Source organism: Equus przewalskii, chromosome 29 (assembly GCF_037783145.1).
Source record: "Equus przewalskii isolate Varuska chromosome 29, EquPr2, whole genome shotgun sequence".
Lineage (NCBI taxonomy): Eukaryota > Metazoa > Chordata > Mammalia > Perissodactyla > Equidae > Equus > Equus przewalskii.
In genome coordinates this window covers 8,878,513-8,900,230 of record NC_091859.1, presented here as the reverse complement: position 1 = coordinate 8,900,230, position 21,718 = coordinate 8,878,513, and the positions used below count along the sequence as shown (strand labels likewise).

Here is a 21,718-nt window from a genome sequence, read left to right as displayed (position 1 = left end):
GAAGGGAGAGGAGAGGAGGAGGATAAAATATATCATAGACTGATCCGTTTGCTGTTAGGAATAAGGTCCCTAACAAAAGCAAGTGACATTACGTCAGCACTTAGTGGGATTGGTGGGAAATGGGACATAAAGAGATCAGCAGGGGCTGGACAAGGGAGAAGGGAAGATACTTTACATAGACGGTTCCTTGGCTGTACGTCTAAGGGTTTGAGCAAGTGCTTTACAGATGAGCATGGGAAATTTATGAGTTATTTATAGTTGCTTCATTGTGTTTAACTGTATAGCATATTTGCTTTGAGTGTAGTGTGAATTGAGTCATTCTCATTCAATTCCTCATAATTTGTCAACGAAACCTTCCTAATATTATTATAAAATTATATCAGAAAAGAGACGTTCATCAGAAATTATAGTTAAGATTCTTAGAGACGGTAAAGCGCGGAAGTAGCAAGCCTTACAGAACAGCGCGCTAAGAAGACGCTGCTGTCTGGCAGTATTCTGCCGTCACACTCATTCTTTTAAAAAATGTTCTTTCTACAAGCTAAGAAGTGAAAGAATATAAAGACCAAACCAAACAACAAATGACTAAGGCCTCATACCCGGAAGTGCAATAACCAGGTCCTCGGACACGATGTCTGTGGAAGCCGCCTCCCATCCCTTCACAGAGAGCAGCATGCACAGAGCCGTTTTCTGGTCGGAAGCTGTCCATGAGCTTCCTTCCCTCTCGGCATGGCTGACCTTTCTCGCCACTGTACTGAAGGATACCATGGTTTTCTTTGTTAATATGAAGAACCACACATTTCTTTCAAGAAACTAATTAATGTTTGTAATGCCCATTCTAAATATTAACACGCAGAAAGAATTTTTTGTTGTTAGCTCTGTGGAGTGGAGCCCGACTCCCAGCGCCTCTGTGTGCTGCAGAGGGAATCCTGCCCGGTCTTTTGCGCCATCCTCTCCCCTTCTGGCGCTGTATCAGACAAGGCTCCACCCCTATTCATAGGGTTTTCATGGCCAAGATTTTCAGAAGTGGTGGCCAGGTCCTTCTTCCTGAAATGAAAGAATAGGACCCCATAGCATCAATTCAAATTTAATCTCAAATCAAGGATCTGAATTGTACCTCATATCCAGGTTCTTTTAAAGGAGAAAGTTGTAAAAAGACAACATTTGGTATTATCAGTCTTTTCATTTTAACAGTTCCAGTTTCTGTGCAATCATACCTCATCACAGTTTCCATTTGCATTTCCCTGATGACTAACGATGCTGAACATGTCTTCATATTTTTTGGCCACTGAATCTCCTCTCTTTTTTCCTTCCCCTATTTATAAAATTGAAATCTGTGTTTTTCTTATTGATTGATTTTCTTAATCTTAACCTTATTGATCAATTAGCTATTGAATAGGATATAGACAAGTTCTCTCAAGGATCTAGGTGAGACAAGAATCTTGTTCCAGTCAGTGGCTTATATTTTCACTATCATAATAGTGTTCTTTGTGGAACAGATATTCTTAACTTCATAAAAACCAATTTATCAATCTTTTCTTTTATGGTTTGCTTTTGTGAATTGTTTCAGGGATCTTTGCATATCTCAAGCACATGAAGACCATCTCCGGTATTTTATTCTGGAAGCTTTATTATTTTACCTTTTATATTTATGTCTATGATCCATCTCAAATTAATTTTTATGGGTCAAGGTTAATGTTATTACTTATTATTATCCAACTGACCCAGAACCATGTATTAAAAAGACTATATTTGTACAACAAACTTCAGTGTTGTTCTTATCACAAAACTGGTGAACACATATGTGTGAATCCATCTCTGAACTCTCCATTGTGTTTCATTGATCTATATGTCTATCTTTGTGCCAATACCACACAGTCGCAATTACTGTAGCTTTATAATAAATCTTGATATCTAGTAATATAAGTAATCCAGCTTCATCTTTCTTTAAGATTTCCTTGACTCATATAAATCCTTTGCATTTCCTTATACATTTTAGAATTAGCTTGTTCATTTTCATTTTAATAAAAGCTGCTGGGATTTTATTTAATCTATAGATTAATCTGGGTGAGATTTAAAATCATTAGTGTTTTAGTTTACTATAGCTGCATAGCAAATTACCACAAATTTAGAGAATTAAAATAACACCCATCCATTACCTCATTTTCCATAGTCAGAACTCTGCGGCTTGTTTTATCTGAGTTCTCTGCCCAAGGCCAGGGCTCACAAGGCTGCAGCCAACCTTCGTCAGGGTCTGGGGTCTGGGGTCTGACCTGAGGCTCAGGGTCCTCTCCAAATATTTGCTCCTTTTTCTTTTTTTTGGCTTCATGGATCACTTTATCTGACCAATGGTTGTGACAATTAAGGTAGCATCACAGTTTGACTAAGTCCTGCTCCAGATGTAAAATAAATGGATGGGTAGGGGAAGGGATGTGGGGCGGGAGAGGAGACATGAAGAGACAGCTGAATAATCCAAGAAAGGAGGAAAAAAGAGGGAAAGGAAATTACAACAAGATGAAATGTGTAAGCCCTGGAGAAGGCAGCCTGGCAAGTGTGCCCTAAATTAAACACTTCTAGCAGGTAACACCTGGTTGAGATTTTTCAAATCTGCCTTTGTTAAGTCAAGCCTGGAAGGTGAATAACCATCATAGGACAGACAAACCAGAGACCTTCTAAGATTGCTGGGACAAGAAGACAGGAAAAGCCTGTCAGTTGAGGGATGGAGATGTGGGGAGAAAGGGAGAACCAGATTCCTGCTGGCCCCCCGTTACCCCCGGCCTCATTCTTGGGAGTGAGCAAGGCAGTGGGCATTGTATTACAATGTGGTTCTGGCCAAACGTTTTATCAACGTTGGCTTTCCCCCTTGGGTTAGTCCTGGCCCAAGGTCAGGTCCCCTAAAGCAGCTGGCTCCTCAACCTCGCAGTTCATGGGGGTGAGAAACTGGCCCAGGTCTGTGTCAGTAGTCTGAGTCAGCTCAAAGACAAATTTCACCCGAGTCTCCTAGGCTGGGACTGAGATCTTTTCCTTGAGTCCTTGGATGCTCCTGAAGCTCTGAGGCTGTGCGTTGAATCGGTGGATGCCAGTGGTAAGCTCCAAATGTATAAGTGTCAGCTCTCTGTTTGCCAATACAAGTACCTGGGGGACAATGTTGACTACTGACAAGACGAACTGCATGATCTGGTGGAGCAGCCGGTAGCCCAAGGCCTGCTTGTCAGAGGGCCTGGAGGGGCACTGGGGGGGGGGGGGACGGTGGGGGGAGTGGGGGTGGTCAAAAGCACTCAACAGGTGAAACTGGGTGCAGTTCTCAACTACAGTGTTCTTGAAGAGCTCTAGGATCTCCTGGACTGTCTGTGCAGGGTGAATCTGGAAGGTGATGGTGGCCTGGATCATTGGGAGATGACATTCATCTTGACCTCTGCATTGAATACAGTGAGTGCCATGGTGATCCTTACCAGCTCATTGGTTACATGATTTCTCTCCATTAACCTGAGGCCTGGGTCTCCGCCTGTTTTAGATCTGCCTCAGAAACCCTCAGAAGTGAGGAATCGGTATTTGTTCTTTGACTATGTAGAACTCATGGCCATTTGCCTCTTCAAGACTAGGAAGAGAGAGACTCTGACTTCTTCCTACTTTGCTGTCTAAACCTTCTTTAAAGGGCTCATATGGTTAGTCAGGCCCACCTAGGATAATCGGCCTTTTTCTCAACTCTAACTAATTAGGGACTTTAATTATTTCTGCAAAATCCCTTCAGCGTTGCCACGTTCTATGAGTTAGAAGCCAGTTAAAGGTCCTGCCCATGGTCCAGAGGGGAGATAATGCAAGGGTGTGAATCATTAGGGCTCATTTTAAAATTCTGCATTGCACAAAGTCATGAGTCTTCCAAGCCAGAAACGTGATATTCGCTCTATTTATGCCACTTTAAACTTCTCTCAGCTTTATTTTATAGTTCGCATTGTGGAAGTTTAGCACATCTATTGCAAAACTTATTCTTAGGAATTAGATTTTTTGTGCTGTTATAAATGATATTTTAGTGTTATTTTCTAATTCCTGTTTTCAGCATATGCAAATAAAATTTACTTTTGTATGTTAACTGAATCTAGCAACCTTGCTAAACACACAGTAATTTCTACTGGTTTATCTGTAAATACTACCAGATTTTATGTATACAAAATCATGTTATCTGTTTCCTTTTTTCTCCAATCTTTATACTTTTCTCATGCTTTTTGCACTGGACAGAGCCTATAGTACAAAGTTTAATAGAAGAGGTAATAATGGTATTGTTGTCTTGTTCCCAGACTAAGGGTAAAATGTTAATATTTTGCCATTAAGTGTGATGTTAACTATGGGTTTTTTGTAAATATCCTTTACCCAACTCAGGAAGCTTCCTTCCACTGAGTTTGTGAAAGTTTTTGTTTTTTATCCTTAATGAATGTTAAACATCGTCAAATAACTTTTCTCCACCTATTGATATGATATTATTTTTATTCTTTATTCTGTTAATGTAGTTAATTATATTGATAACTTTTCTAATATTAAACTAACCCTGCTTTCCTGAAATAAATCCCTCTTTATTGTGCTAATATATCATGTATTTTATATGTTACTTTATTTGACTTGTTAATTTTTATTTAAGGGTTTTGCTTACATGTCATGAAAGATACTGGCCTGTAAGTTTTTTTCTTATATTTTCCTTGCCAGGTTTTAGTATCAGATTTATTCTGGCCTCGTAAAATGCATTGGGAAGTATTTCGTCTTTTTATATGCCAAGGAAGTTTTTTGCTTTTGTTTCTTGATTAATATTTTTTTCTTATATGTTTAAAAGAACTCACCAGTAAAGGCTGGAATTTTATTTTTTTATGAAGACTTTAAGTAACAGATTCAATTTCTTCATCAGATATAGAACTGCTCAGACAACTTTTTATGATGTCGCTTTTGGTAAACTGTCTTTCTTAAGGAGTGCTTTTCGTCATTTATCCTGTCTTCCTTCTGTGTTAGTTGTATAGTATCCTGAGTCCAGGCTTCCGGAATTCCCATTCCTACTCAACTACCAATGACAGAGTAAGTTAATTATTGACATAAATTCTTTTGAAGAAGTTAGGTAAATTTACTAACTATAAATGATTGATATATTTGACAAGCGTCCATACATTTCTCATAACCAGCAATCCAGTAAAAAGTTTTCTGTTTGTATTTTGTATCTTTTAAATAAATTTTTTCCAAAAGTTTTTTTCTATACGTTTTCCTAGTGAAGTCTCAGTAACTGAAGTAGGAAAGCTAGTAAAAAGGTTGAAAGGATTGAAAACTCTTTTTCACATGTTACTCTATCCACTGCAATATAGCCACTAATTGGTCATGTAAACATCCCCTCCATAAGTCATCAATGTAGCATAATGTGGGTATGCTTCATAACAAAAATTAAAATGAGTTTTTCCGTGTCTTCATAATGTCAAAATACCCTGATATAATGTAAAAAATCCAATCTTAATTTTGTTAATTTGCACCTGAAATATATGATTTTTGACTATTGTGTCCTTTATATGGATATATATTTTTAAGTAATTATATAGTATAATATTGAGATTTCATCACTTATGTATTCACTCCTTTGGGTCCTCAGTATTAAAATCCATGTATTTCTCACTGGATAGGATCATACCTTAAACTGCTGAGCGCTTGCCCTATTGAGAAGAATCGGGTGCAAACCCGTCTCAGCATTAGTGGGGAAAAAGAACAACTGCCAAGGTTAGAAAAGATCAGACGATAATGGAAGGAGGAGCCCAGCATGAAGAATAAATGTTTGGGATGCAGGAAGATGTCTTCCTATAGATTCTTCACAGATTTGCCTCTGGTTGATTTTGTAAAAATATGCTTATTTTGCAAGTGGGATCAACTGTGGAACAGATAATTTGATCAAAGTTAAAGACTGTATTTTCTTGAGGCCGGCCCAGTGGCGCAGCAGTTAAGTGTGCACGTTCTGCTTCAGCGGCCCGGGGTTCACTGGTTTGGATCCTGTGTGTGGACATGGCACCGCACGGCAAGCCATGCTGTGGTAGGCGTCCCACATATAAAGTGGAGGAAGATGGGCACGGATGTTAGCTCAGGGCCAGTCTTCCTCAGCAAAAAGAGGAGGATCGGCAGCAGATGCTAACTCAGGACTAATCTTCCTCAAAAAAAAAATGAGACTATTTTCAATCCTTCCACTGGGTTAATGCTGATTGAATGGGTTTTCAGTTAAATATCTCTTCTATGTGTATAAAAAAAATGTTTTTCTAAACACAAAAGATGTGTACAGACTGAGATTAAACTACGGGGAAAAAAGGACAAAACATATAGCTTATTTTCTGGCAGACCATTTGCATTTTCCATTAAGGTGTTATCCTAGTTTCAGAATTCTTTGTGGATCTAATATTAGTATCCTGGAAGTTTGGAGATGATAAAGGCTATCTAATTTAGATCTCTCATTTCCCAGGTGATGAGCAGAGATCTCCTAAATCTCAGTTCAGAGGCAATTCCACAGCATGAAAATGCTATTGCCTCTTTATATATTCATTTGTATTTATAATTGTTTAAGGAATGCAACTGATATTTGTAACAGAATAATGACCAGGTTAGTTAGCATATTGAAGTAATTTTTTAATAAGTCCTTTAGACAAAACACATTGCTTTAGTAGTAATATGAGATTTTGTTCAAAAACTGAGTAGTTATTTTGCTTATTTTCATCTTGTGTGAAGATACTGAAATAACATTATCAGTACTGAAGGCATACAAATTAATACCAAATCTAGTCAACATTCTCCCTCGGCTAAGTGCAGTTATCATAAATAACACACACATCATTTGAAATTTCCACTTTAAAAAAGCATAAACCCAAGCTTGCAAGTGAGAAATATCAACAACAGTCTATCTTTAATTAGAGTCAAATTACTTCACTTTAAAGCATGCAACTTTACTGAAAATCCTTCTTTTAAATTCACACGGTGTTTTTAATTTTATGCAGAGCTTTAAGTAGTGAGTGTCTGGCATCCTTCTCTTCATTAAATGAATTATTTTGAACAAAGAACTGACTCCTTGAAACGCACATCATTGTGTTTCACTAAATGAATGTCTAAGTAGATTAAGAAAAAAATGAAAATTTTTGTAACTTGGAGAATATTTAAGTGCTACACAATAGATAACTGAAAACTAGCTTAGTCATTTGGAATTTTAGAAGCTATATCAAGTAAAAACTACCCAGGGGAAATATCATACAGTACATAGACTTAGATGTTTAAAATTATTAGATCTATAAAGTTATTAGATGTGTAAAATTTAACTAATTGTAAGAATGTTTACTTCATTAGACATACCCTATCTCGAGTGATTTTTCTCTTCCCTTTCCAGCTTCAGAAAGTGGGATACCATGAGAAAAAAAGTAAATGTAAAGAAATAACTATTAAAAAAATACCTGAGCAGTGTCCTTTCAGGTTAGCTGTATTTCAGTCATCATTTCCTATGCTCATCGAAAATTGTGGGACCACATTTTGAGAATCACTGCTTTGAATCACTTGACCCTGCGCTAGCTTTTCTTCAAATCTCTTCCAATTGCCTCCTTTTCTGTAGTTTTATTTGGTCAGCCTGGTTGAAAGATTTCCCCTCTTCTGAAGGACATATTATTCTGATACATGGAATGTATATTTTATTATCTGCTATTATTTTGAACCACAGAACATTGTCATTTGAATAATAAAACCATTAAAATGTTGGAAATTCCATATAATTCAAAGTAACATATGCCAAGCAGTTTGGACATGCTTTCAAATGTGTGGTTCATTTGACTCCCTCAACGTAATCATTGCATGCTGCATTTTCTTGTATGTTATTAACATATATCACTTTCCCATCTAGCTTGTAAACTGCTGAGGAAAAGGGCTGTCACATATTTTGTTTTTAATAAAGAAGAACACACGAATGTTTTGCCGAAGGAATGAATGAGCCAACGAAGAAGCAGTAGGGAAGGAGCAAATACATTATTGGATTAGCAAATTATTGCGTTAAGAAATCCACTTGTAACATTTTTAGCCGGAACTTCTTATACGAAACATAGCTAGAAAAGAGAGAAGCAATATAAAATTTCTTCAATATATGATACATATTTTTCAATCCAGAAGCAGAAATATTCATTCATTCATTTAATCCTTCATTCAATAGTATGTGGTCTGTGCCTACTACGTGTTGGACATCATACTATAGGTCTAAGAGACAAAAATAATAATATCGTATTTGTTGAGTTCTTATATGCCAGGCACCATTCTAAATGTTTTATACATTTTAACTTATTTACTGCTCACAAGAAACCTATGAAATATTATCTACAATTAACAAATGGTGAAAATGAGACACAGAGAAATTAAGTAACTTGTTTAAGGACACACAGCTCACAAATGGTAGAGGTGGGCTTCAAACAATGCCCAGTAGTCCAAAGTTCATTCCCTTAACCACTGTCCAGTACTGCTTCTCAAGATAAAATCTGGATACAATACCCACTACACTCTGAGGCTAGAAGTCATCTGTATTGTCTTCATCAGTACATCCTGGGCACCCAGGCCAATGCCTGGTACGTTTTATGTACAGAGTAGTTGTTGTTGAATAAATGAATAAATGTTTAAGAAGAATTCCTGTAGAAAAGTGATATGGTAAAATAAAATCTGTAATAGAGACGTGAAAAAAAAGTATTGTGGAAGGTCTCAGGATGCAGGACCTAGCCTTGTCTGATAGAATTAGAACAAGTTTTGTGAGTAGCATGTGAGCAGTGTTTAGAAGATATTAACCATAAGAGTGTTCTTGGTGTAGCAAACAGCATTTGCAGAAGCTCTGAGTCTCTAACTGAGTTGGATCCTACTGCTGCGTGTTAGTAGAATATAGCAGAGATGAGAAAACTGGATATTTCCTCTGGGATGGGACTCTAAAGGGTGATGAATCTCAATTTCAAGAGATTGCATTCAGTCCTATGCGCAACGGGAAGACAGCAGGCTTGTCTTCGTTCTTCTTTTCTCTCTTTCTGTTTGAATGTACTTTGTAAAACTGTTTCAACTCATTTGTGGGTTTTTTGTTGTTGTTATAGTTGCTCTCAACTGTATCTCAGCTAGATTTAGTGAAATATCAGTCTTTAAAACAGTACATTTCATATTTTAAAACAATGTAGCAAAGCATTAAACCAGGTCTACTCAAGGTCAAAGAGAATGACCAGTAATTTAACTGTCTGTTAGAACAAAAATAAACACTTTTGGAGGAAGATACCAGAATGCACAGTTTCTACCACTTTCTCCCCACAATGCCTAATGTGGAATAAAAAGTCCTAAACTTCAAAGAAGCAGGAAAATGTAATTCACTGTTAAGAAATTTTTTTAAAAGTACTCAACAGAAAACCCCTGAGATGGCCAAGATATTGGAAACAGCAGACAAGGTCTTCAAAGGAGCTATTATAAATATGTCGAATGGGCTTAACAGCAGATTGGAGACAACAGAAGAAAGTGTCAGTGAACTTGAATGTAGATCCATTGAAATTATCCCATCTGAAGATAGAGGAAAACTGTAAAAAAAAAAAAAGAAAAAAGAACAGACTCTTAGTGAACTGTGGTAAATACTAAGTGGTCTGACATACGTGTAAATGGAATTCTAGAAGAGAAGAGACAGAGAATAGGGCAGAAAATATTTGGAGAAATTTTTCACAAATTTGGTGAATAACAGGAAGTTCAGATAACCCCTCACAGGATAAATACAAAGACAGTCCACAAAGGGACACACAATCAAAGCACAAATGAATATTAAAGACAAAGAGAGTGTCTTAAGTAGCAAGAGGGGGAAAAAGATATATTACCTTTAGGGGAATGATACTTACGAATTAAGTAGACTGGTTTCTCCTTAGAAAAACATGAAGAAAATGGAATGACATCTTTAAGGTGCTAAAAGAAATCAGAATTTTATGTGCAGCAAGAATATCCCTTAGAAGGACAAAATAAAGACGTTTTGCAGATAAGCCGAAACTGAGATAATTCCTCCCAGAGATCTGCACTACTAGAAATGCTGATGACTTGAGATTATAAAATGCAGTTGAACAAACTGTTCTTGCCCCTTTATATATTCCTCCCATTGCATGTCATAGTACCTTACAGAAGGTATGTTCTCAATAAATAATATTTTCAAAATCCATGTTTGTAATTAAATAACAAATAAAAAGTTGTTTTGGACCTATTACCTGAACGCTCAATACTTCCTTCTCCAACTTTACTTTTGCAATTTTTGCTTCCCTAGTCCAGTTCTGTTTTTCCTGTTGCTTGAAGATTTTGACTTACTTGTACTCTCCAGATATTTTACTAAAATTAGTTCACAATTTAGAGAGGGAATGAGACTTATATCCAAACAGAAATTCTGAATAACTCACGTTTTCTGTGAAAGATTTACAGTTTCATTTTATTACTACCTGAAGCACCCAAGCAACTGCCTTTTGTTTAGAGACATTACACATTAATTATTATGATATAACATATTTAAATATCCCTACCTTTATTTTCTATACACAATGCAATTTAAAAAGTATTAGTGTGCATTGTGCTGGTATATGCTTTAAGCTATGGCCTGCAAGAAAGAATTATGGGAAATAGTCTGCAGCAGTGTGTTTTTTGCCGGGACAAAAATTTATTATAGCCCTAAACCTATTCTGTATTTTAATTATCTTAATTTCCAAAACTAGAATACAGACTCCTCATAAATAGAATAGAATTCGGTTTTTCTTGCAACCCTTTCGTACAATGCTTTCTACCTAGTAGCTGCTCCACTACTGGTCAACGAAAGAAAGATTAATGAATTTTATAAATAAAAGAATCACTATTTGGGTGTACAGTTTTCTGACTTCTAGTTGTTCTAAAGTTGGTATTATGGAAATTGGTTTGCCACAAAATCTAATTATTTATGTGGTGTTGACTTCACAGCTGGACACCACAAGATCACCTATACTTCCTCTGTGTTCTTTCTCTCGTCTCCCTTTCGCTTCCCCCATTCCATGGAAACCCCATCTATCAAGGTCACAATGATGTCCATCTTACTGAAGGCAGTGACTTTCTATCTTTATCATATTCCAACTCTCAGTACCAGCAACACCCAACCCGATATTGACGTTTTTTTCTCTAAGTTTCTCTGATGCCACATTTGCCTCATTTTCCTCCTAGTTCATCAGCTATACCTTTTTTGGTTATTTGTTGAAATGGTTGTACTTTTTTTCCATAACACATTGATGATATGATATCAACATATTTCCTAATATTAATGTATCCTTCAATTTCTGTGAATAACTGTGTGGTTGTAGATGGTTGTTAATTTATTGTGATTTTTTAAGCAATTCCAAAAGTTGTTTTTTCATTCTACATATTCATAAGCAGGTTTGCATAAAATGAGAGAGATCTTTAATATGTTTTATCTCACAAATATTTTAACTTTGAAAATGATAGAAAAAAACTTTCCACTTTTCTATCTTGTGGTAGTTTCTATAGCATTAGTTGCACCTGTAATAAAACCATTAAGAGAACAATTCTTCTTTTTCATCCTAAACATTTTTTTCTTTTTTTAAATGAGGTCACCTTGGTTTATAACATATAAATCTCAGGTGTACGTCATTGTACTTCAATTTCTGTATAGACTGCATCATGTTCACCATCAAAATCTAGCTCCCATCTGTCATGGTACACATGTGCCCTTTACCCCTTTTGCCCTTCCCCCTCCCCCATTCCCCTCTGGTAACCATTAATCTGTTCTCCTTATCTATGTGTGTGTTTGTTTATCTTTCACATATGAGTGAAATGATGCAGTATTTGTCTTTCTCTGTCTGACATATTTCCCTTAGCATAATACCCTTAAGGTCCATCCATGTTGTCACACATGACAAGATTTCATCGTTTTAGGGCTGAGTAGTATTCCATTGTATATATATATATACAACATCTTCTTTATCCATTCATCCATTGATGGGCACTTAGGTTGCTTCCAAGTCTTGGCTACTGTGAGTAATGCTGTGATGAACGTAGGAGTGCAAATATCTTTTTGAATTAGTGTTTCTGTGTTCTTCAGAAAAATACTCAGAAGTGGAATAGCTGGATCATATGGTAGTTCTATTTTTAATTTTTTGAGGAATCACCATACTGTTGGGAAGAATTCTTTAATGAATTTAATAAATTCTTTAATAAATTTAACAATATATTTTCATTTTATTCATAGTAATTAGTGTGTTTAGAATTTACTTTTTTACTTCTTGAGTCAATATTGGTAATTTTTCAACAACTTACCTATTTCGATAATATTTTCAAATTTATTAGTAGGCCTATGGAAAGTAGTCTCTTAAAACTAATTAATATTTCTTATTTTATATCCTATTTTATGTCTAAAATTATTTTTTCCTTTATTACGTTTGTCAGGGAGTTTATATTCTATTTTACCATACCTCCTCCCCTATCCCCACCCTCCACACACATGCAGAAAACAATTTAAAAAAGCTCCAAAAGTCGCAGTTTTTGGACTTACTTATGAATTAATGTTTCTCTCCTAACGGTTTATAAATTACCAGTTTTTTGCTTTGATCCCATTTACTTCCATTCTCTTACTGTGTGTAAACTATTTTTGTCCCTTCTCTAGTCTTTGACTATTCATTCCTTATTCTTCTTTGTTTTTAAGAAAATGCCCTCTTTGAAGCACGTGGCTGTACCTCTGAGCATATGTTTGGCTGTGTCGCACAAGTTCTCATTTTCATTTTCTTTATATCTAAATACAGACTTTATTTTCTACTGAACCGTTACTTTGGGAATTTTTTTAATTAAGGTTTTAAATTCTTACTCCGTGTAGGGCTCTCCCCTTCTGAGATGGTTTCCTATCAATGTCCGATACTCGCCAGTCAGAACTCCCCATCTGTGCCTGACTGCCTCTGCCCAGCAGCTGGTCCTGCAGATTCCATAGGTCTCATACGCTTTTGTCATATGTACATGCAGTTTCTAGAATTTCTGCGTTTCCTGGTTTTACAGAACATATAGCGTGTGAATTCCCCCTTCCTCCCCTCCATTCTCCTTGATACTTTACGTGGTTTCTCGGAGAGCATCGGGAAGATAAGTAACTAAGTCATTGCTACTTCTTTTTGGAGACTGAATTTGTAAAATATTTATAGTGACAATAAATCTGCTGTGGCAGAAAGGATCTTTTCTCTCTACTAAAGATTCTGCTCATTGAATATATGAATATACTTTTTATAGCATCTCATCACTAATAAAGTTAACGTTAAATTAAACTTTTTCATCAACTAATCTAACTTTAAGTTAATTAATGTTCAGGCATCCTGTGTCTATTCAAAGAATGTGTGATTAACATTTTCAAAGCTAAATTGAGTTTATGCCTAGGGAATTGTACCAACGGTGGTAGCTGGATTACAAGGTATTTTGTAGGATAATGATAAAAATAAAATGAATCCAAAGAAAAACACATTGAGCTATCTTTTGAATATCTTCAATATTTAGAAAACTAAATAAATCACTAGAATAGTCTATTTTTTTATCATAGACATTAATTATTCATAGGACCTAGTGAACTACTCTGTGACTTCTTTTATGAGTTTGATACATTAATTTGTATGTATGATAGGATCAAATCAAAATTTGTGTCTTGGACACATTTAGCTTTTAAATATAAAATGAAAGCCTGTCCAAATTTTTAAAAAAATGAGGAAAGGAATTAATATCTATTAATGTAAGTTTTAAATTATCTCAATAAAAAGAAGCATTATCAAGTCCCTGATTTTCATGTTTTTGGTATTAGGCTCTAAATAACGATCAATACACAAGATTCACTCTTATCCAAGCTACGTGTCAGCCTTCTACCTGTAAGCTTATTATTCATTGCAGGTGCCTAGTCTCTTCTCCAGCTAAGAAAATTGTCTCTAAGAATTCTAGTGGTAGATTTATATTAATGAGGACTAACCTGTCTCATAACATTACATTGCACGTATATTTCAAACTATCATATAACATTACCTTTAAAAGTTGCTACCTTCTGCTTGGTTAACTTCCAACACTATATTTTGGTTACAGTTTTGAACACAGCATATTGTACATTCTTTTACACTCTTATTTCACAGTTTTAATTCAAACTTTCCATTGTTATTTGATTGATAGTTTACAGGCACTGTATGGAAGCTGCTTCTAAGAGTAAACTGGAATACTTCTGTCAAAAGCACTACAACAGCATTGCGGTTATTATATCAATTTCTATGAGACCCACACGAATGCATTTTATGTAGTTCACCTCTAGCCACACAACCCCCTATCCTTATTAATAACTTAATTATGACGTCCACAAAGTTTGATCTTTCTTTTCTTTCAGGTCTTAACTCAAATGTTATCTTCTTGGCAAGGCTTTGTCTAACCATCCTATTTAAAAATATACCTTCAATATCCCTTACCCCCTAACTTGATTTATTTTGCTCCATAGAATTTGTCATCTCTGATATTTTACATTTTTCTTATTTGTTCATTTATGTTCTGCCTCCCTGCTCTGGAATTTAAGCTTTGTGATGCTGGGGATGTTACGTGCCCTTGTTCATGCTCTAGTCACTGCTACTGGAATAGTTCCTGGAATATAGTAAATTATCAATAAATATTTGGTGAATAAACAAAAAACAAAACCCAGAATGATATAGACACTATAGAAGAAGATATACAGAAAGTATCAGGGGTGTTACAGGGAGCAATGAGGAATGTTTTTGAGTAGAATGTTTTTGATTGTATTATGCAATATAGCATTTAATATTCTTGGTAAGATTTGCTTTAAAAAGTCAGTTTATATGAATTTCTGAACTCCCTCATAATATGTATACAGTTGTATAGAGCCATAAGATTTGGCCGAACCTTGAGATAGAAAATAGAAGTGAAGTTTTCAGTACTCTGGGTTCGTGTTTACAATGAAGGTATTAAATTGGGAGCTGAGCATGTGCTATGAGAGGTGGGAATATGGTAGAAGCTAGAAAGCTGAATCAGATATGCTAGCGATAGGTTGCTTTTCCATTTCCCCTTAGACGCTGTTACTCATTCAGCCATCCTCATTGTGACTTCTCACTGCCGAGGACGTTCTGCTTGAAAAATGTGAGGCAGGTCCATCTCTGTTGATTTTTTCCTAACTCCTGGCATGCACAGTACTCTGGGAAATAAAGCCCCTCGATAGAGTTGGTTCCTCTGCTATTTAAGCTGCTCCTCAGTGTCTAATGGAGCAAAGTGTTCTAGAAGTGACTAGGTAGGGGCATCAGTACCAAAGCACCTGGAACCACAGCTCATTTCGGCGCTAGTGCCTGATGCGGGATGAAGACAGCAGCAATATGCAGGTGGAGATAAGTCACTTAGCTGGCTGATTACACCAAATTGCTTCCAATATAATCAGCTGGGACACATTTACAGAATTGGTATTTCAAATCATTATAAGGAAGTTGAATTAATTACCTAGTTATATGGCTTAATATTATGTGTTCAATAGGTGCTCATAGTAGGCACTTAATAAAAATGCTAATTATGGAGGGAAAAAATAGAACAAATAAAATCACAGCTGATTTTTTTTGTAATGTTGGACTTATCTTTATATTATGCCTGTGGAATATTGTCCTAATCATAAACTCTGTTAGTTATCAACAAATGTTTTTGATTAGCCCAAAATCTGTACTGCAGCATCAACTGGAAAATTAAGAAAAAGACCGCAAATCTACAGTATTCAGCACCTGAATTTCCTTGTGTCATTCTCCATTTAGAATCAATCAAAATTAGATTACAGCTCATTTTTAAATTTCCCTATTTCCGTTGCTATGTGTCTGCCAACCTCTGGATCACAATTCAGCTGTTCTGCATCCTGCATACATTCCTGTTGATTAAGAAGTATTATTGGTTGGCTGTGATGAGGTTTCACACAGTCCCTTGATCCCACAGAGTTCACTGTCTTGCCGTTTTCACATTTCATTACATAGAGAAAATGAAACGTGGGAAAGATTGGCGCATAGTATATATCATTTTTCTAACCTTTGAAACTGATGACGTGACAAATAGAAAGAAAAACGCATTTTAAGTCCTAGTATAGCGACATTGAAATTAATGTGAATGGTGAGTTCTGTGACTGTCTTCCTCTTCTATTAAAAACAAATGATGAATACTACTCCCTTGATACTGTAACAAAGATTTTTCATGCTTATTTTAAAGCTGTTCTCACAACCAAATGATTCCTTTTCTTATGGACTTTAAGACTCTGACAACATCAAAATTAAAAGTAGAAAGAGTTGATGGAGGCTTTGCTTTATCACTTCAAAATAATTCAGTCAGAGAAACATCTAAAATTTCACTCCTGGCATAAAAAAATCCCCTTCAAACTATTAACACTGGTTATCTTGGGAAGGACTATGACATTTTTTTATTTGACTTATTAAAACCATAAATACTATTTTTTGAAATTTAAAATATTTATCAACATAAATTTTATCACAAAATATAATAAACTCTCACTTTGAAGAAGTTAGGGAGCCCTTAGTTTTTATTGAGCACACCTATGACAGTCCATAAATTTATTTGCCATAAATAAGAAAATGCACTGATTCCGCTGTATTTATTTCTTGGATGTTTTCATGTGGACAATTGACTTCTTCATCCTACTGCTGATTATTCTGCCATCTATTATCCTACCACTCATTTTATTTGGGAAGAATTCCCTTGTTTCAAGCGAAGAGAGAGTTCTGTCTACTCCTACAGAAGCTCTAGGATCCAGATATCACCATTCTTTGATCCCCTAGCACACCAGCTCGTGATGTTGGACCACAGAAAGTCTTCAGCTCCGACCTCAAATCTGCGAAGATGCAGGTACAGTTGAAGAGTTTAGCGTGCCACTATGAATCTTGCAGAGGCAGCAAGAGTGGTATCCTTGGCATGAATTTGACTCTATTGCCTTATTCCTAACCTTTTAGTGTCTGCTTATCTGAGACTGATTCTTCAGCTTTCCTATACATTCTCGAACTAATCATTACTCATTCAGGAAGATCATTTCTTCTTAAGTTCTCCAGAGTGGTGATGTTGCTTATGATAAAATCTCTGGTAAAGAAATTGGTATTTGGGAATAGACTGTACACGGCAGATGCTTAGAGAAATGAGGATTTTTGGATTAGTTATGGCCTAAAGAGTGCTGAAGGGGAATGAAAATCTGTTACTATCGACAGGTGGAAATCTGGCAATGAAGGGATGCAAGGCGTGAAGAATGCAAGACTGTAGGGTGGGGTGGGTACTTATAGTTATACTGGAAAGAATAATGAAAGAGGAAGAGAATAAAACTTGTGCTGTCCATTATGATAGCCACTAGCTCCATATGGCCAAGCAAAGCCTGGATATTAAAGACTTAGTGCTTAAAAAAACAAGAACGTAAAATATCTCATTATTAATTTTTATACTACCTGTTGAAATGATAATATTTTGGGTATATTGGGTTAAATAAAACTTAAAAATTAATTTCATCTGTTTATTTTTACTTTTTAAAATGTGGCTTCTAGAAAATTTTAAATTACATAAGGTTCATTTCTGGCTCACAAATTATGGCATTTGTTGAGAAAGAGTGAAGACACAATAGGGATGATTATATGGGTGAAATTCTGGAGGACTTAAAATACGCTCAGTTCCCCAGTCCCACTCAACTTCTCTTGCCATACGAAGAAACCCCTTCCCATTTGCTTTAAACACTGGAACTGCCTTGCATGAGAGTGTTACATAGACACTTAAGCCAATTTCTTTCATATCCAACGATCCGTCCTGAAGGTCTCTAGGCTTCCCATTAGAACCATCTATCAACATGGTTCCTACAGCTCAAAGAATTTCAAAACTTTGATATTTATGTCTGTAAATGTGTGGGAATATGTATGAAAATACATCTAAGAGTGCTCAAGAAAAGAGGGAATAATATAATTTGAAATTGGGATGAAGACATCGATATGAGCACACTTCCCAGAGATTCCTATTCAGGGTGCTAGCTCAGTCAGTTGAATGGGTCTAACTATTTGCTTCCCTCAAGTGTCTTGTGACTAGTTACCTACATAACTTGCCCAGACCTTCAGGGAATGGTACATGGAGTCCAGTTAATCCCCAGTGTCCCATATTGCCACTGCAGTCAGCCAGTAAGAAGGAGAGTTTATTGCAGTCAGAAAGTCAGTGGAATTCTGACCAAGGGCTACCTCTTGGTGGACCCAATTGAAACCTAATTCATAGTGATTTCATTTTACAATTGCTGAAATTATTCTGTAAGTTTCATTTCTACTGAAATTAACCAGAGTCCATTTCTATTGCTTAGAACAGAGGGCACTCACTGGCTGATATAGATTTATGGAACTTAGTAATGTCTTCCATTTATTGGAAAGGGTACTGATGTCGATAAGAATACACCTATTGGACCAGCCCGGTGGCACAGCAGTTAAGTGTGCACGTTCCACTCTGGTGGCCTGGGGTTCACCGCTTCAGATCTTGGGTGTGGACATGGCACTGCTTGGCACCCCATGCTGGGGTAGGCGTCCCGCATATAAAGTAGAGGAGGGTGGGCACGGATGTTAGCTCAGGGCCAGTCTTCGTCAGCAAAAAGAAGAGGATTGGTGGCAGATGTTAGCTCAGGGCTAATCTTCCTCAAAAAAAAAAATTTAAAAAAAGAATACACCTACCTTTAATTTCAGTTTTGAGACTAAATAACTGTGTGACTTTGAGCACCCACCTTCTTCACTTGTAAAATTAGGATATTTGACTATGATTTGCGTTGCTCCCACACCTAAAATTCTTTTTTTTTTTAAGATTGGCACCTGAGCTAACAGCTGTTGCTAATCTCTTTTTTTCTTTCTGCTTTTTCTCTCCAACACCCGCCCCCCCCACATACACCATACATAGTTGTATATTTTAGTTGTGGGTCCTTCCAGTTGTGGCATGTGGGACACTGCCTCAACGTGGCCTGACAAGTGGTGCCATGTCCGCGCCCAGGATCTGAACCAGCGAAACCCTGAATCGCTGAAGCGGAGCATGCTAACTTAACCACTCCGCCACAGGGCCGGCCCCTAAAATTCTTGATTCTTTACATAATAACTGAATCTACATGTTGTAAATGTCTCCAAACTAAGTTTATATTTAACCAAATGGTTTGACAGCTCCCACCCCAAATATTCGTGTAACAGAATTAGAATTATTGACAAGTCTGCTCTAAATCTGAGGTTTTTTATTTTCCTGCTCTGTGGTATAGCCACCAAAGTTCTAAAACATAAAACTACATTCACCAATTTATCTCCTAAAAAAGTGCTCCTCCATATTATTTTAATCATGTGGCTATAGCCTTTGATTGTTAATTGACAACAATTACAACTAAGCCAACTTCTTTAGTCTACAATATAATGTAATCTCCAGGCCAAAGAGGAAGGCAAATATAAAAAGAATAATTTTACAAATATATTACAGTCGTGGTAAGTGCCATGAAGTTTAATAGGGTGCTATGAGAACATATAACGAGGCACCTGGCAGATGACTGCCTCTGAGAGAAGCAATATAATTTTCAGAGGTATTCTAAAGGTGGAATCTGGATCACATTAAGACTGGCAGCTGTTGGATACAAGGCTGTTCTCCAGCTGATGTGTTTAACGCAGATCAAACTGAAGCACAGGGTGACGTGTGGTGTGTCAGCCTGCTGACACCAGTATGCTTTATTAATCCTCTTTTCCTCTTGGAGTTCTGGAGCCTGAAACCTCAAAGGGCTTGGATCCAGGTTCCCTCCTCTCACCAGCCCAAAATAGGTGTTCACGTCACTTGAGAAAGATAGTCATGAAAAGGCAAATAAATGCCTTCTGGTTGCTTCAAATGTCAAAGTATCTGCAAAACTCTGCCTTACATGTATGCAGGCTTTCCTTCTCCTGGTTGGTTCCATTTTCTTTTAAACTAAGAGAATAAAAGATTCCACCTGCAGGAAATAAATCCAGATTTCTCCTTGAGAAGCAGAGCCCCATAAAAATCCACTATCCACAAAGCAGAAAGTAGATTTTCTTTCAGGCTAATGTCCTCATTTTCTTTGCCACTTTAGTTTAATTTAGGTCCTGGGCATGAGTTTATTTTCACAGAGGTATTTATAGAGAGAAGAAAACGAGAGAGATAAGTTTAAATTTGAATTTCTCCAATGCCTTCAAGATGTCAAGTCTCTCTCTAAGGAACACGAATGCATTTCCTTCATAGTGACAGCTTCCTAAACATGACAGGAAGCTGGTGGCTAAGTGCCAGGCTTTGGAGCGAGTAGGCTAGGTTATTATTTATACTGTCACCTACATGGGAAAATCACTTAATTCCCTAGGCCTCAACTTTCCAGTCTGTAAAATGTGGGCAATAATAAGATTCTGGGGAGGATTGGATGAAATACATTTTTGAAGTGTTTGGTACAGTGCCTGGCCAAGATCTGCTCAATAATGTTAGCTATTAACATAGCCATCATGAGTATTTTTCACAAACAGCCAGTACCAGAATAGCAGTGAAGTTGGGGGCCACCGAAAGATATACAGGGAAAGGAGCATATTCATGTCACACAGGCGGCCTCTGAAAACACTGTAATTTATATAAAAACCTATGCCCATCTACATCATTTATTTTAACCACTTTTATTGACTACGCATTTTGAATTAACCTTTATTTATTACGTTACAAAGCTTATGAGTAAGGTCTCTGGAGTCAGAATGCCTGGATCCAAGCGCAGTCTGCCATTTTCAAGCTATTCATGCCAGGCAAGTTACCTCTTTGAGCCTCTGTTTTTACATCTTTAAAAGAGTGGTCATAATCATGCCTGCCTCACGGAGTCGTTGTGGGGATTAAACGAGATAAGATATGAGCCTAGCTCAAGGTAAGCCTTCACCAATGTTAGCTCAATATATTTACGTTATAGAGTATCATAGATTTTTGATGTCCTTCCTCTAAATCAACAGTGTTCTCTCATTTCTTATCCTGTAAAGCCTGTTTAAGGCTTTTTCCCAGTGTGGTAAGAGGTGATCAATTTTTCATTAAAAAAGCTTAGGTCAAAACAAGCAAGGTTGCCAAATCTCAAATTTTCAGGATTGCTTTAGCAATTTCATGGTATCAGTCAGGGTTCAATAAAAAAAGTAAAGAAACTGCTGTGGTATTTCAAGCAGGAAGAAATTTAATGCAGTGAACTAGTGACAAAAATACATAGGAAGATCTGGAGGGGCAGTGATCGTGGACGGCACTGGCTGTTCCTCGGCTTTATCACCAGCCGTGAGAGGATGAGGAAGTCTCAGGAATCACAGGAAGCTTCCATTTACGATCTCAGCTCACCACTGCACCAGCCGAACAATTTCCAGAGGATGTGAAGGGGTTGTAAAGCATCACATTTGTTGAAGCCCATGAGGTCTCCTTACTGAATGAAGAATGATGGTTTCTGCTTCTTTCAAACTTTGTGGCCTCTGCTTGATGGCCTCTAAACCAGAAACCTGCTGGCAAGGGATTCTGGGAAATATATTTCCTAGACTTCCAGTCACTGTGATATGAAGACAGCAATAAAAAGGAATAAAGGTGCATGCTGGTTACTCTCAAAAAATTATATGCGGGTCGGCCCCGTGGCCAAGTGGTTAAGCTCACCAGCTCTGCTTCGGCCACCCAGGGCTTTGCCGATTCGGATCCT

At 36.8% G+C, this 21,718-nt stretch overlaps 1 long non-coding RNA gene across 1 annotated transcript; it reads right to left on the bottom strand.

The window, feature by feature from the left end:
• Positions 1 to 6,609: 6,609 nt before the first annotated feature.
• Positions 6,610 to 10,005, bottom strand: LOC139080367 (uncharacterized). Its single transcript, XR_011534830.1, has 2 exons — positions 9,876 to 10,005; positions 6,610 to 9,566 (listed from the first exon to the last, which is right to left on the bottom strand). It is a non-coding gene; the product is annotated as an uncharacterized lncRNA (long non-coding RNA).
• Positions 10,006 to 21,718: the final 11,713 nt, after the last annotated feature.